The sequence below is a fragment of the Passer domesticus genome, chromosome 4 (assembly GCF_036417665.1).
Source record: "Passer domesticus isolate bPasDom1 chromosome 4, bPasDom1.hap1, whole genome shotgun sequence".
Lineage (NCBI taxonomy): Eukaryota > Metazoa > Chordata > Aves > Passeriformes > Passeridae > Passer > Passer domesticus.
In genome coordinates, this window is record NC_087477.1 from 30,024,729 (window position 1) to 30,040,755 (window position 16,027).

Sequence of the window (16,027 nt, forward strand, 5' to 3'; positions counted from 1 at the left end):
AACAAAACAACAACCTGCCAGTGCAAAGGCTCGTGGACATGTGTGGTGATTTCTGCTGCCTTATCTTACAAGAAAATCCCAGTGCCAGGTAAATTGTGTCTCAGTCACGTGGGTCATGTCCCCTGCTTGAGGAAAGCCTGGTCAAAGAGGGCAAGGAAAACATCTGCTCACTGTGCACTGCAGCTGGGAAGGTGGCTGGGCTATCACGAGTGTTTAAGGGTATAACATTCCAAGGAGGCTTAATCCCAGGTTCCCAATCGATTGCATGTGTTTTCTTTGGACCACGCTGCTTCTCCTGGGGACCAAGGAATAAGGAGACATAAAGGATTTATTAAATGAAAGCAGAGACTTTCCTGTTAGGAGCCATTTAGAAATATTTTTAGTGCAAAGGCACAGAAGAAGTGACATGTTAGAGACCTATAAAATAATGAGTAGTGTCCAGAGAAGGTGAATTGAGTGCTGCAGTTCACCATAGGTTATACAGCAAGTGGCACTATGTGGAGCAATGAAGAGGTGAAGTTTTAAATGTAGTTATAAGTAATGTTTCATTACCCATCACAGGATTAGCCCACGGACTCCCTGACCCAATACACCGGTGAGGTGATATACAATGAGCTTTAGTAAGATATTATGCTGTTTCACAGATTAAAGAATGAAAGGGGAAAAAAAAAGTAAAAGAAAGAGAAGGCTGTCACCTACAGTCTCCTGTTTCAGGGTCAGAAGGAATTGCTGGCTCCCTGAGGAACTGCAGAAACACCCCTGCTGAGTCTTCAGCCATACTTCACACTTGTGATTTTTTTTTTCCCCCAACCATATTTTATTAACATAAAAAATTACAATAGTATTAGGTAGGCCTGGAAAATTACTTGCCAGCTGGCAGTGTGAAAAGGGGAGTGAACTTTGCATGTCAGCACCCTGGGATGTACTTTCCAGAGTGTGGGATCATAAGAGAGTGATGCTGTGGGGTTACTGTGCCTCACAACCATTGAACCCATCGCTGCAGAACTGGTGGCAGCAAATAGTCCTTCTCCAAGTTTCTTTTTGGCTCCCTCAGGTACAAGAAAGCTGCTATTACATTACTCCTAAATTTTCCCTTTTACAGACCAAATAAACCAAATTCTCTCACTCTGATGGTTTGTTCATTATTCTTTTAGAGCAATCAGGAGAAGCACCTGACAAAGGCTAGGGAGGGAAAAAATAAACACAATATAAGTATGTGGTATGAAGGCTAGGAGCTGTTTTAATCAGCTCTGTGCCCACCTGGATGTAACTCTGGTCCTTCATTAGAGAAGTAACAGCAACACCTGTGGATGTTTCTCAGCGCCCCCTTAACAAGATCGAGGGTGTGTGCTGAGGAGCAGTCCCTTTGTGCAGGCCAAAGTGATGAAGCTGATACTGTTTGCAGCAGTTTTACAACTCCTGGCTGAACTGGAGATTAAACTTTAGGAAGATGTTGCAAGAGTGACTGTACTTCTGAAGAATGATCACTCTGTTGGACCCCTTGGTAAGACACCCCACATGCTAAGTGTTTCTGTTGATGTGCTAGTATGGTAGTTTGACTCGTGTCTCAACAATTAAATTTTATTTCCTGTCTTACACCCTGTTTATCCATGCTAATAGCTCTCCTAGATCTTCTTGGATAGCACCTGCTGTGTAGGAAGGTATAAAATTGTAGGGAGAGCTGAATATTTGTCACCGTAATGTCATCAAAATGGTCTCGACTAAAAGGTGTTGCTGCAGGAGTCTGTTTTTTTTTCTCAAGCTTCCCTCCATGCCTATGAGCTTTTAGTCATGTTTCAAAATAAGATGAAGACATGCCTTTTTTTTTTTTTTCATCTGTAAAGCTAAAAATGAAGCTGTTACGTGCATGCTTCCTTCTGCTTGGATGCACTTGCCAGCATCTGCTGCTGTGGGAAGCTGAAGTCACTAATGGTGAGGCTAAATTAAACCTCTCCAATGTGTGTATTGAGGGGGCAAAAACCAACATCTGCAAGGTGGCTTTGGGGTAAGAGTAGCTGACCCTCAAGCTAATGTGCCCTGCTCAGAGCTTTGTTGTGTTGGGGGCACAGCAGCAGCACAAAAATGAGACTTGGAGACTCTGGTTTTCTTTGCAATATCCTTTATTTACCCTTACATATGTATTATTGTATGGTATGTTCCCCCTAAGCCCCACCTGTGAGGACCAGTGGCTGCCTGCTGCTCTGCACCTCTGCTGAATATTAAGCAGCTTCCTAAAAGCAATGAGGCTGTTATGGCTGAACAGCTTCACCATGTGCAGGCTGCACAGATATCCAGCAAAGAAATCAAAGGCATGATGTCACCAGCATTTCTTATCTAAAATTAAATATCTGTTTTAAGTCCCCAGACACACAGAGACTTTGTATTAGAAACATATACTGAGAGTTCAAACTCTGAGTCATCTCATATATATTTCACTCAAGCCAAGGGAATAGCAGTGAGAATAGACCTGCAAAAGAGCAATTCTCTATTCTAGCAAGATGAGGGAGGAAAAAATGTTCAGGGAAAATACTAACGGGTTCATAAGTGAAAAATCTTGCCAATGAAATTGTGTGTCTAATATTCTGCACTTTTGCAGTAAAGTCATGATTTGCTGTGGAAAATGCAGCAGAGAATAAGTGGGTCAACTTGTGCTCATTAATGGCAAAGACAGAGTAAGTGGCATTTAAAACAAGTCCACTCAGAGGAAAAGTGAAAATCATTTATTCTGAAGGCATCAAATGTTTGTTGTCACAATTGGATTTCAAGAGCAAGTCACGATGCTTTGGGTGCTGTTGTCCAGGCAGGGCTAAGCCAAGCTCTGGATGTGCTGGAGCCGAGAGCTGCATTTCTGCTGCTGCTCTCCACTGCACTGCAGGACAGGCTGAGTGCCCACTGCTGTGCCCTTTCTAGCACATGCCACAGGTGTTCTAGCCCAGTCACCAGGGGCTAAAGTGGGAGAGCTGATGCTGGAAATTACTTGGCCCCACCTGTGCTGAGGGGTAAATTGTGCCAGGCTCTGTGTCAGCGCATTCACACATCAGCAGCTGCACTTGGGTGCAGTGAATATCTGTGGGTCAGGAGCACTTTTAATATCCCTCTACCTTTTGTCTCCTTATTATCTCTGTAATGGGCCCCTTGTAGTGTCCAGTCCTGTGGTGGTTCATCTTCCCTCATTCATCTCAGGCTGTGCTGCTGATTTTCTTCCCACCTGGGTAGGCTCATGTGTTGTGGCTACACCTTAGCTCGAAAATAGTTTTCTCCAATGTAGATGAAGATGTTCCCTACTCTACAAAAAGAGGCTGTCTTCTCCTGTGAGCATTCCAGTCATGAAGGAGCGGGGCTCTGGGTTCTCTTGGGTTCTGGTGATGCTGCCCGTACAGGAAGGTATGGGCCAGGAGGAAGCACAGAGGCTTTTCTGGAGTCACAGTGGAAAAAAACCCTGCACTAGGCTGTTCTCCAGCTTTTACTGGATTACAGCCCAGACCTGAGACCCAACAGATGCACTGTCAGGTATGAAGTATTGGCCCAAGATTCGTGCTGGCTCTGTAATGGGAACCAATTCCCCTCTCTAATGCACTGTTGTTGCATTGCATAAAAATCATTATTACACATTGTGAAATCTAATTACATTATTGCACACTGTGTATACACTCTAATAAAGGCAGTGGAAGCAATAACACTGCTAGTAATACACCATTCCACTGAAATTGCTATTGCTGTCAATTTTACATCCATTTTTTCTTGATTTAACCTGAAGAGCAAGGCTCTTAGCCTGCTTGCTTTGGCAGGTGGATGAAGTGTCGAGACCTTACAAGAGCTGCAGATCCTCACAGCTCCTATTGTGGTAGGGAGGACATGAGGAGACTACCATGTCCCAACTCTGATACCCAGTGGTGAGACCAGGCCCTCCTGAGGGTCACAGTGCTGTCCTGAGATGGGTCCAAAGCCAGCTGGGCTCGATTTCCCCTGAACGTGCCCCCTCTCTGCACTGATTGTAGATCCTTGGGCACCTGTGCTCTTAGATATCTGAAAGCAGATCAGCTCCAATGCCTCCACCCTCTGTTGTTCTGGTGTGCATGAGGAAGAGGAGGATGGATGGTTCTTTGTCATAATTCAGAGATAGATATTTGTCAGTGATGCGCTGAAGGGGATTTAGGTCTTGAAAATGTTTAGGTTTTTTCAGTTCTCTGCTTCCCCTCTGTTAACTTCTCATTGTAAAGCTTATGTGATGAACTGCTAGTGCCAGCCTGCTGGTTTCTTGCATTCTGCTCTCCTTGCAAAGCTGTCACACAAGCACTTTTTAGTAGTGGAAGAGATGAAGAGGTGCTCCTTAAGCACCTCAGCGTCTTCAAGGAGGTAGGAGCAGAGTTACCAGCCATTGCAATGCTGTTTGCCCTGAATCCATCAGCTGAAGAAATCACACTGGGAGCCAAGGAGAGAGTTGTAGGGGTTGTGATCATCTTCTGAAGATCCCTTCTTTTCAAGTGTGGCAAATGAGGCCTGGGTTCAGCCTCTGAAGAAAAGAAAGGAAAAGGAAAGATGCCAAACCACAGACTGAGGAAAAGTATGACTTTGTATTTCCTTTCCTAGACAGTTTCAGAGGCTAAAAGCTGCTGTTCCCATCACAACCTCTTCTGAAGAAGAGAGCTTGAGCCTGCAGTGCTTCAGTGTGTCTTCACTTCTAAATGAAATGGGATATCAGAGGCTGGTCCCCAAACAACTGCTAAGTATTTAAAGGAGAAAAAAAACTGGTACTGCTTGAGCCTTCTGTAATGCCTTTTTGCCAGGCCAAAGGCTATCCAGGGTCCTGTGCTGGAAGCCAAGCACAGCTGGGTCATCACTTTATCTAATGCACCAAGGTTGGTCCCTGGCACAGGGTGGGCACAGTTTTGGCTTTTTCACAGTGTGGGCCTGTTTTACATTGAGTAATACAGCACTTCAGGAACCCATGGGATCAACTCCCTCCTCCTCTGGCATACAAAGCATCAAATGCACCAGGTCAAGACCCAACTGCTCTGCTGACCCTCCCTCCATCCGTGTTTACCACTGAATCATCTTGTAAGACAAGTGATTCATTCAGTCTGCCCAAAAGCATCCCATGTATTAGCTTTTGCCTGTCTTTTTTTTCCCCCAGAAAACCTGCATGGAGACGCATAAGTCTGTGGAACACCTGTGGATCAAAATGTGTAATTTCCATCATGATGTTCTGACTGTAGAGGACCTCCCTCTTTTTAATACTGCAAACTGTGTCTTACAGATGTGGTGGAAAAACATTCCTCACAGCAGCCAGCAGGGTATGAAATGCATTCTAGATATAGATATTACTTTTCTAGTTTTTCTGTGCAGCCAGAGGCTCTGCATGGAGAAAGCTTTACGGGAGCAGAGGCAAGCAGAGAGAAGGTGCTGAGATGAAGGAAATTATGGGGGGACTATCAAGGGAGAGGAAAACATTTATCTTTACCGTAGATATCCCACCAGTTATCAGGTAAAAGACGTGCAGGTAAGCTTAAATTTTGCTTCAGCCACAGAATAGGATTTTTTTTTAATCACCATGAGCTTGTAATAAGTTAATTAAAATCTCAATAAAGTATTCAGCAGTCCTCCACCGGGAAGACATACCTGAACTTAGCTGTGTCCTCTTGGCCCCCTGGATTCCTGTTCTGCACGCACATTTCACATTAAGGATGCCACCACTCTTTTTCTGTCTCGTGCCAGTCTCAGAAATCACAGATCTCTGTCTCTGGCAAGCTGTCTGGCAATCCTTCCTTTGGGAGGTGTTTTTTTCTTCCTTCTCTTGGACAAAAGTCTGGAGAAAAGAGAAGTGCCAAAAGCTATATATGTAAAATCTAAGAGAACATGGGAGGCAATGAGGAGGGCAGTGACAGATGAGGAATAGGAGGCAAACACCATAAGCAACCCTGTCTTCCCTTCCTGTGGGGTAAGAAGGTCAAGCTTCCTCAGCACACAGCTGAGTACTAGTTATAACTGTCAAGTTTGTATTGAACCTAGCCCCTGATTTTTCCCTGTAGTAAATTACTGTGGAAGGCAACGGTATTTCTGCCTTTATTGCAGAATCATGGCTATCAGATACAGAGGAGACAAAGGGGTTGCCTTGATAAAGGCCTCTCCCTCGATGCAGTGATTTATGAGCAGTATTGGCTTTCTGGGCCCTGCCGTAGCAGATATTGCCTGGTCTCAGTCTCCCTGGCCTGAAACAGAGGTGTGAATATTGCTGTGGACAAACAGGGGCTTCCTGGGCCAGTTTAACCTCATAAATCATCAGTGCTGTGTTGCAGAAGCCAACACTGGGCAGTCCAAGCACCGAGCAGTCCAAGCTCACAGTCCAGACATGGAGGATGTTGAACTGCTGGAGGCTGGGAATGGTCAGGAGACCTGGGATCACAGCTTTGGCATATGACTGGTGTACAGAGGCAATACTTTACAGACAGGTGCCTTTTTTTTCTTTCTTTTTGCTCACTTGCTGACTAATCTTGCTCCACGCTAATGGGTGATAATGCACTGTTAGTGAGATGAACTGCCTTGCTAATGAACTGGACTGGAGGATTTGTACAGACCATAACCTTGCCATATGTCTTGTGCCCTTTCCCTCCTTCACCACCACATCCTTTAGTGATTGTAACCTTTTTCATATTAGTTTCTAGCCTTTTTTGTTTTTAATGGATGATTCCAATTAGTCTCTCATCCGGCAGGTGCAATTCAACGCTCATAAAAAAACTCAATATCCTGCCAGTCCCAAAATTCAATGGCATTCTTCACTAGGGCTCTGATGCCGGAGAGAAGTGATGCATTAAAACTTTGCAAAAATGTTCTAGCTTCAAAGTGTCATGAGTGGCAATCCCCCTCTGTTTATATCTGTCACAATGTTTGGAGGAAAACAAGAAAAATCTGGGCCCCAGGTAGAAACCTGAGCCTGTTGAGGAATTAATGAAATCACACTGTTTGGAGACTTGCAGATGCTGTTCTGTTGGGAACATGCTGAGGCTGCCATTAAATCCCTTTGGATAAGACTCAGTAAACATCTGGTAGCTTTTTTTTAAAAAATAAAAAAACCTGTAGTTGTTCTAGGCCTTCTCTGCCCACGCTGGTAATGTGCCTGCGAGGTCTAATTAGTTGACAAGTGACAAAAGAGGCCACTGCAGCGAAGGGGAGGCTGGGTGCCAGGATTGTTAGATGGGCTGGGCAAGAGCCATGAGAGCCAGCAGGTGATGGATGCAGGAAAGGTGTATTATCCCCTGCTTTGTTACAGATGCAGGGACATGAGGAAACGAGGCAAATTGACAAGCCAAAGGCTCAGCATTTTGCTATTCATCTTATGTAAAACTGGATCTGCAGTCCTCTGTGAGGAAGGTGGTTAGGGGCTCTAATGGCTGGTCAGTGCTAAGAGAGCCCTGACCTTCTGGCTCTATTAAGTACCTTTCAATGCTTGTAGAAACAAGATGGAGAGGACTTGCACTTGCGTCCAGCATGAGCAAGATTAGTAAAAACTGTTGTACACTGATGTAGCTGTATTCCTGTTTGCTATCAGGGGTAAAATCCCCACTCGCTGTCAGCCAAAGCTGAAGTCATTCAAGGCAGAAGAAGTCCCATCTGCTCTTATAGGTGAGTCTGTGGGACAGGACCATTCGCTGGGCACTGTGAAATCTGACTACCTGCTCTGCTTGTGCCTTCACCTGGAATTGCTGCTGATTCCTAAACTGATACATTTATAATATTTTTTATTATTAGATATATATTTCTGTGGATAAAATAAGTTGAAGGTGTTACCTTTCAGTTACCTTTCCAGATCTGGGGTGGACTGTTTCAGCTGGTATCTAGCTCCTTATCAGTGTGAGGACTACACTGTGTCTGCACCAGAACTGGACATGGCAGCACAGGGATGCCCAGTTGCTCAGGTGCCATGTGCAATTCCTTTTGAGTCTGCTCTTCCCCATGTTTGGACTTTTTCAGTACTGCACCTATGGCTAGGCTGAACTCTAGCTTGTTCTATAGCTGGGCATGTATGGACCTGGAAAAGTATTTTTAAGTGTTTAAGCACTGCTTAGCACATTACTGTAGTTTTTTCTTGAGGAATTAGATCCTCTTCATTTGTCTTGGCTCCTCTCAAGCAGTTCCCATCAAAGGGGGAACAAGATGAGTCATGGGGACAGGTAGAGGTGGGTTATGAGAATATCTCTTGGTCTGTGTTTGCCAGCACCCACGCTGAGATTGCAATAGTTTTTCCAGGTGTTGTGGTAGATTTGGGGATCTCACAGCTGTTAGTGTCATACCTACCCCAACATCTGGCCCATCACTGCTAAACTCGCCAGACCGTGCTGCTGGAAGTGGATTGGATTTGTGCTGAAGTCACCTTGAATCACAATTACCAATGGGAAGCAGCGGATGCGTGTGAACAGGCACGGATAAAGTTGTGTAAAGGACATCACCAGAAGTGAAAGTGAGATCACCAAAATATCTGCCAGCAAATTCAAAGTCATTAGCTACATTTATTTCCCCACACAGCCAATAGCTCCCTTCCATCTCCCCATTGCTCCGTAGGGAGGATGTGCCATGGACAGCAAGGAAAACCTTGTCCTACCAGGGACACCCACCATGGACATTCCACTACTTCCCTCTCCTCCTGTAAATTTTAGTGAGGAATAGCCCCACTAAAATCAAAAAGAGCTCTCCAGGGTAGAATTTTGTAATTTAAAAAAGAAAGGTTTCTCACTCATTTTCTTCTGTCCAGTTCCCCATGAAATTAAAACTTTTTGATTTAGATTGCAACTAACCTTAAAATTGTGCTCAGTATTATAAAATAAAATCTGTAATATATATAGCAAATATTGTATTATATTACATATAGTATGAAAATATGCCTATAATATATATTTACATATGTGTGTATATATATGTATACATATATATATGAAGACTTCCAAGTTCATGTTTTGGCAGCCAGTTGAGTGCCCTGGTTTGGTTTTGGTCTGATAAATGGGTGCAAGAGATGTGATTGAATCTCCACACCTGAAAACCTCATGTGTTGCTTCAGATCTTGGCTGAATTTATCCACTCTGAAATGACATTTAGTGAAGCTCCCTCTGCATAAGATATTGCTGTGAAATTTTAGGGCAGACAGAGAAACAAGAGAGTGGGAGATGGATGGAAGCAGGTAAAACACATTAAAATCTTTTAAAAGAAAGGCTTTGTTCTTTGAGAACAACAACAGTAATGCATGCTACCCAGCTGCCTTTAATGCTTCAGTCCCTTTATTCCTTTGGAAGCAGGGGAAATCCAAACCTGAAACAAGGCAACGACACTACACTCTTTTTCTTCTTGCAACACAATTCAAGGGCAGAACATTTCAGTTTTTATTTTAAGATCACAGGTAAACGAGTTGCCATCATCTTTACATTCCTGGTATGACCTGCTTCTCAACTGAAAAATTGGGATAGTGATTATTCTTTATAAACAACAAGGATGACAAAGGCAAAGTAGGAAATGCTCTCAGGAAATTATCCTGGCACCACCTGCACATTTGTACATGTATATGTGTACATAAAAAGAGGAAAGCCTACTGAGTTATTGAATAGAAATGAGACTGGCAAGAAGTGTTTTTCCCCAAGCCGCTGCATATTCCACAATTCTGTTACAAAAATGCCTTTCCTCCCACCTCTGACATTCTATTGTTGCTTTTCAACCAAAACAAAGTGAAAGAAGATGAAAAGATTGAAGAGGAAATGGTAAGTTATTTTCAAAGGTAATTTCTGTTGCGTTGTTTTTAATAGTGTGCTGGCATGGTGACAAAAGTTACCAGCGTGTGCTCAGAATGATGTTTGGTGATTTGTTTTGCCTTGTTTGTTTGATTTTTGGGGTTTTTTTTTGTTAAATAACAGCAATGTTTGTAACACAAAAATGTCTCTTTCACGATTCAGGATCTCACAGACTGAAAAGCAAAGGAAAAATAGAAGAAAAAATAATAAAATACCCACTTTGGATGTCCTAGCTGGTACAAAATGTCCCATCCCCTTGAGCAGCCCTTCCAGCTCTTCAGAAACGAGGATGAGCAGCAAAGGGATGGATAACGTTGGTACAGGCATGAGATGAGCAGCCCCAAAATTGGTGTTCAGCCTAGTGGTGCTGGTGAGTGCATGTGGGATGCCCAGCTAAACCCCTGAGCAGTGCAGGATTAATCCCTGCTTTCTGTTTATATTCCAGTGACTTCTGCAAGCAGCACCTAGGAGAGCGAGCTGCTGGCACACACATCATTAGCAAGCACACTGGTTTAATTTCCTTTTGTTTCAGTGCATATTTTATAAGATTATCTTATTTTGGAAAAGTTTGCCCTAAGTGGTGCTTTTTGTTTTTGCACATGTTGCAGCTGCAAATGCAGGCAGGGTTGTGCTGCTGAAAAAATGTCTTGCTTAATATTTTTTTTTTTTTTTAGATATGAGGAAGTACTTCCAGCTTTTTAACCTTTTACTCCACCTCTTCTAAGCAAATGCTTGCTTACCAAGTACTAGCACAGCCTGATACTTGCATAGACAATTGTGACACAGAGAAGTACATTCATTCTTTCTTCTGCTTTCGTGTATGGTTTTGCAAAGGAGGCATATGCTCCTCCTTGGACTTGAGGTTTTTAGGTCCAAATAGAGGTGTTAGTGCCCCAAAGCCTAAAATCCTGGGGAAATCAAATGAATGGAAGAGCATCCTTGTAATGAGGTGTGCTGGAGCAATTGCCTTAATGGCAACTGCAGGTTCCAAGCTTCCTCAGCTCCAAACATCTGCCAGTTCAGCTCTGGGTTCTTCACAGGTTTGACCATTGTGGTTTGAAATCTCCCCCTGGAAAGCACTGAGATGGAAGATGCAGGAGACAAAGGTGCTGATCTGGGATGTGGATGTGGCCCCAGCACAAACCTTTTAGCCTTTGCTCCTGACAGAGGAGCTGCACTCACACGGAGTGAGCCCTCAGCTGTGATGTCTCTGTCACTCCAGCACCAGGTTCCAAACCTGGCTCTGCCCTTCAGAGACTCGGTGGCAGCCAGCACAGCCCCTCCCTGATGTACGTTCTGGCCCCTGGTTTCTAGGTGCACTGCTGAAGTATCCAAGCAGGAAATGCTCTCGTGGGATAGAGAAGCTGCTTTGCTAGCACATCAGTATGGCTGGGATCACCCCAAAATTACCCACACTGATGGAAATGGACCTTGCAGGTTTGCAGCTGAGCTGTGAGAAAGGCTTGCTTTAAAATACCAGGTGATGGGGAATCACTTGAATCTGAAATAAAATGGAGGTCTCTTGTGAGGGTGGGGACAAGCCCACATTTATGATGGGAAGCCACCTTGTTTTCTGTGGGATTAGATCATGGGAACCCTTTTTTCTCTCAGCTTTTCTCAGAGATACAGCACATTGAGTTAACAGCTTCTGTCCATCTGACTTTTACACATGTTCATGCCTTAAAGAAAGTATAACAGCATTTTATAACAATACCTAATAGAGATTATGCCGAGAAAAGAACTCAGTGTAATCCTGTTATGTAAGAGCAAGAATATTTTGCAGGCTATAAATCAATTGCTTCCCACAATAGCAAGCTCCTTCATTACCTTTTAAGCCAGATAAATGCTCCAAAAAAGCTTAACTATAAGGTATGTATTGTGATAAATAATACACAAATCAAAATTTAATTGCTAGTAGGTTTCCCATCTGCTTGCAGTCATGCAACCTATTTCTTCCACAACAGAGCATGTGCAAAGCCCTTAGAAACTCCACACATTAAAATTGCAATTATGGAAACAATTTATAATCAATACATGCTTATTAGGGTAACCTGCATGTATGGGATATTTTATAGCAATTATAATCCTGACAGTCCTTTCTGAGAGCAAAATTTGAGTCTTGGCTTTTCCCTTTCAGGTTTCAGTCCCTGCAGTGCCATCTACTGCTGAGAGATGTTCGAATGCTGAATTTATTATTTCTTTGGGGGAGAATTTTCAGGGACCATTATCTGCAGGTGGAACACAAGCTCATAGGGAAAAAATAAATGGTTGCAAAAGCCCAGAAATCTCTGACTCAAATCTCTGAGGGCTGAGATTGAAAGAGGAAAAACAAATTCCCAAACGAGGATCTGTCACTTGTAATCTTATGTTACTGAAACCAAATGTTTCTTTGATCACTCCTCATTCACTCATGACAATTCATTACTCAACCAGTGGGAATTGTCTCAGCTCCAGTGAAAACCATGGAGTTATACCAGCTGCTGTTAGCTGAACTTCTCGCTCTGTACTGTTAAGAAAAAGGTATGCAGATTTGCTTATTTGTTTTGGAAACAAGGATAAATTACTTTTGCCAACCAAACCTACAGCCTTGCTTATTTCTGAGTGATGAGAAGTCACTTCACTCTTCTAAGAATAATTATTAAGTAATATGGCTAGTGAAGGACAGCTGAGGTAGGTACTTGGCATCTTTAGTTTGCGTTCAAAGGATGTCAAAATTGTGGCATGACTTTACCAAACCACTGAGAGCAAAGGAAGAGGTGTCTAAGGAAGGCTTTAAGATTCCCAAAAATAAGGAAAAAGTATCAAAATAGTGGGTTAAAAAAAAAAAAAAAAAACCAACAAAAAAAACCAGATAATTTTTTCAGGTTAAAATACATCTTCCTCAGGTGGCTCCTTGGAGGTGTTTCATGTCTTATTCTTCTCTAGTTCCACATCTCCTTCCTATAAAAATAGCCTGTGGACTGGACCACGTCCCCCAGGAAGCCTGTTTTCAAGCCAAAAAGGACATCTGGCTCAGCTCTGCTGTGCCAAGGAGCTTCAGCTAAGGGGGAGAAGGGTACAAAACCCTGCACTGTACCCGAGACTGAGCGTTCCTGCCAGCAGGGCATTTATTACAGGGTAAGGAATGAAAAGGAACAACCCTTGCTTGGCTGAGAGTGTCAGTTTTGCAAACTATTTCACTGTTAAAATAAACTTTGAAAAAGCACCACTCTTGAATTTTTTTATATGTTCATTGAGGTGAAGAGAGATGTTTCTGCAGAGTTCTCTTCACAGCATGCTGCAGGTGAGGTGCAGTCCTGTCCAACCCGGCAAACACTCCTGGTTTAGGTGGGAGGAGTCGAGGTGTATTGAGCAAGAAGCTGGCTGTAAGAACAAGACCATGACCCAAACCAGGGTCACCTGAAAGGCTGGAGAAACAGAGATTTGGGTGAAGATGTTCAGCTGGGAGCTGACAACTACTGAGGGCTGGTCAGTATTTGGAAGGGCTGGAGAGAGAGCAAACATAACTGTGGAAGCAGTGAGTAGAGCACAGACTGCAAAGTGAGGGCTGGAGAGAGGATGCTGTGGGTCAAAGTGACAAAAAATAAAGCAGGAAAAGGGATACCATGTGTCCTATAGGACCAACTTTTGGTAACATATATATTGGGCTTTATGAAAATCTCTATGAATAATTCAGCATAACCATATATTTCTTCCCACCCACCTTAGGAAGCAGCCTCCACCACAAGTCAGAAACAATTTTATGAAGAGTAGCTAATGGCCATTTGTCTTTTTGAATTACTTTGGTGTCAGTATGACTTTATTTATTTATTTAGTAGCTGGGCAGAGAAGGATGAGGTGGAACAGGAGACATGGATCGTTCTCACCATCACTGGAAGCACCCAGCTTAGGAGTCTGGGACAATACTGAGTGCCTTGACCATCCTCAGAGGTGTTCACCTCCTAGCAAGGACCACAAAGCCTGGAAGGGGGTGACTCTGCTGTTTTACACTACTCAGAGCAACTTCCCATTTGGTGGGAAATTCATTGATGCTACAGAATGATGCCCCCTCACAGAAACTGGTGATGTTCACCCTAAAGATGCTTTTTCTTGACTATCTGAGCATCATCTAGACAGCTCATTTTTCTAGCCAAACTACTCCTTTTCCTTGCATTTCTCAAATGAGACCCCGAGTTTGCCAAATGAAAGGAGAAAAAAAAAAAGATTGATGAGGGAACTCTTTTCTGGGCTTCTTACAAGAGTGAAGCACCAAGTAAAAAAAAGTAAACTTTAAAGCAGAAATTGCCACTGTCCTGTCAAATCTGTTCATCTGGCCCTGGCTAAATATTTCAACCCAGAATAGCTCCAGCTGCTCATTTGCCTGTGAGAGAACTTGAATTTCAAAATACCCCCTTGATACACCCTGTGCCTCTGCTGGGAGCTCAGTTTGAGTCTGAGGGATTAAATCTGGATGTTATTAAATTCTGCTGATCAGTGACAGAAATGCCTTCAGAAAGCAGCACTGAGCAGCTGCTTAATATTGTTTTTTTGTGGTGGTAGAGAGGCAAATGTCTCTTGCACTGGCTAGAAAAAGCAGTTTGTCTCATTCCTAGAAGCATTTTATTGTAGAAACACAGCTCAGAGTCATACTTTACAGGCTGGCTGCCAAAACTTCAGCAGAAACAGAAGAGCTTCAAATAATTAGCTAGACAGTGCCTAGCAGGTGTCACTTTGGAACTCTTTGGTGATGATAATCCTCAAAGATTGCAGAGAGGTGATTTGTCCAGACAAAATAGATCCATTACTCACGTATTCCTTCATGAGCAGCAGCTCTCCTTGCTCATGCACCAGTTCTGAGAGGAAGCAGCTTGACAAAAACATCTGCAATTTGATCTAAAAAGAAAGAAAGAAAGAATAAATTGCTCTTTTAAGTTGGCAGAAAAAAAAAATCCCCCCTACCCCCAAACAAATCAATACAATGTCTTGCATTGGGAAAGGATGCTGTGTAATTGGAATACAGATCCTGCATGAAACCCTGATTCTAATCTGAGGTATTTAATGTTTCTGCCACAATAAAAGAAGAGAATTAATGGACTCAGTGGGAAATCTAGATGGTATTTAGCTCTGAATCGGACTATTATTTTACACTTGGCATTGATAGGAGTCAAAATGAGGCCACAAGCCCAAGACTTTCTCAGCAACTTGTGAGTGCCAATTCCCTTTATATTCCCATGATCCCTGCTTGGAGGCTTCCCTTTCTCCACTTCTCAATCACAGCAGCAGCAAACTGAAGTAATAAATAATGAAGCCACTTCAGGCTAAATGTGGGTAAAAAATGCATGCATTTTCTCTCTTTTTAAATGTGTGCCTATTGCACATACATGTAAGATGTATCTGACTGATTATTAAAATATATGGCAAAAAGGCAGATATTTATAACAGAAAATTTGTTCTATGACTGCATGCTTTCTCTATAAAGAAGAGACATTTTTTTTTCATGCTCTGTTCTTTATATCATGCATGTATTTTTAGGATTAATTAAATAGGGAGTAGACCTCAACAATTTTTTGCCCTTTCTAGTGACAAAAAAATGATAGATCTTTGCAATCGTTTTCACCCCCAATATTAAAAGAGCATGTGAGAAATGGGGCGGAGGAGGGAATGTAATGAATAAAACAAAACCACAGGAAACTCTCTAAGCCCATCCTAGAGTCTCTTTCCAAGGGCAGGATTTATTTGTGATGGTCCTCAGGATTCCTTGGATTATCAGAAGGGCTGTGTTGCCCTTTCCAAGCTCACTGTTGTGCTGACTGCAAACCACACAATTCTGTGTGTAGAAGCCATTATTTATAAACATGGATGTCTGATGAGTCCTCGTGATGCCTTCAGAAGCGGATGTGTAAGGTTATGGATATCTTGCTCCAAGACAAATGGCAAGCAGAGAGCAGAAATGAGGCTGGGATTCAAGAGCTCCCACTTCCCATGCTTTTCTTACAAATCCTGTCACACAAAGATGAGGTGTGAGAGCAACAGCACAACAAGAAAAATGCTGCTGATGATCACCAGGTGCTGTGTACTCATTCTGATGGTATTCTGGATGCTTCCCTTCGAGCAATCTGGCTTCCCTCTTGTCTGAAATACCTAAGGGTGGGCCTCAGGTGTTTGGAAAGCGAGAGGTACAGCAAATCATCTGCAATGCACTTGCCAGATCCCACAGAGCAAGGATGCAGGGCTCAGCAGGGAAGAGGAGGGGCAGTGAGGCACCCTCCGGCAAAACC

General features: G+C 43.1%; 1 long non-coding RNA gene across 10 annotated transcripts; it reads left to right on the forward strand.

Annotated features, from left to right (window-relative positions):
- Positions 1 to 1,099: 1,099 nt before the first annotated feature.
- On the forward strand, positions 1,100 to 15,096 carry LOC135298830 (uncharacterized). Of its 10 annotated transcripts, none has more exons than XR_010360861.1 (7): positions 1,100 to 1,504; positions 5,353 to 5,485; positions 6,284 to 6,431; positions 7,268 to 9,740; positions 9,933 to 10,140; positions 10,445 to 13,238; positions 13,589 to 15,095. It is a non-coding gene; the product is annotated as an uncharacterized LOC135298830 (long non-coding RNA). The 10 variants fall into 10 exon arrangements; XR_010360857.1 differs by having other exon boundaries at positions 1,103 to 1,504; positions 10,445 to 11,250; positions 11,908 to 15,095; XR_010360859.1 differs by having other exon boundaries at positions 1,104 to 1,504; positions 10,445 to 11,207; positions 11,908 to 15,095.
- Positions 15,097 to 16,027: the final 931 nt, after the last annotated feature.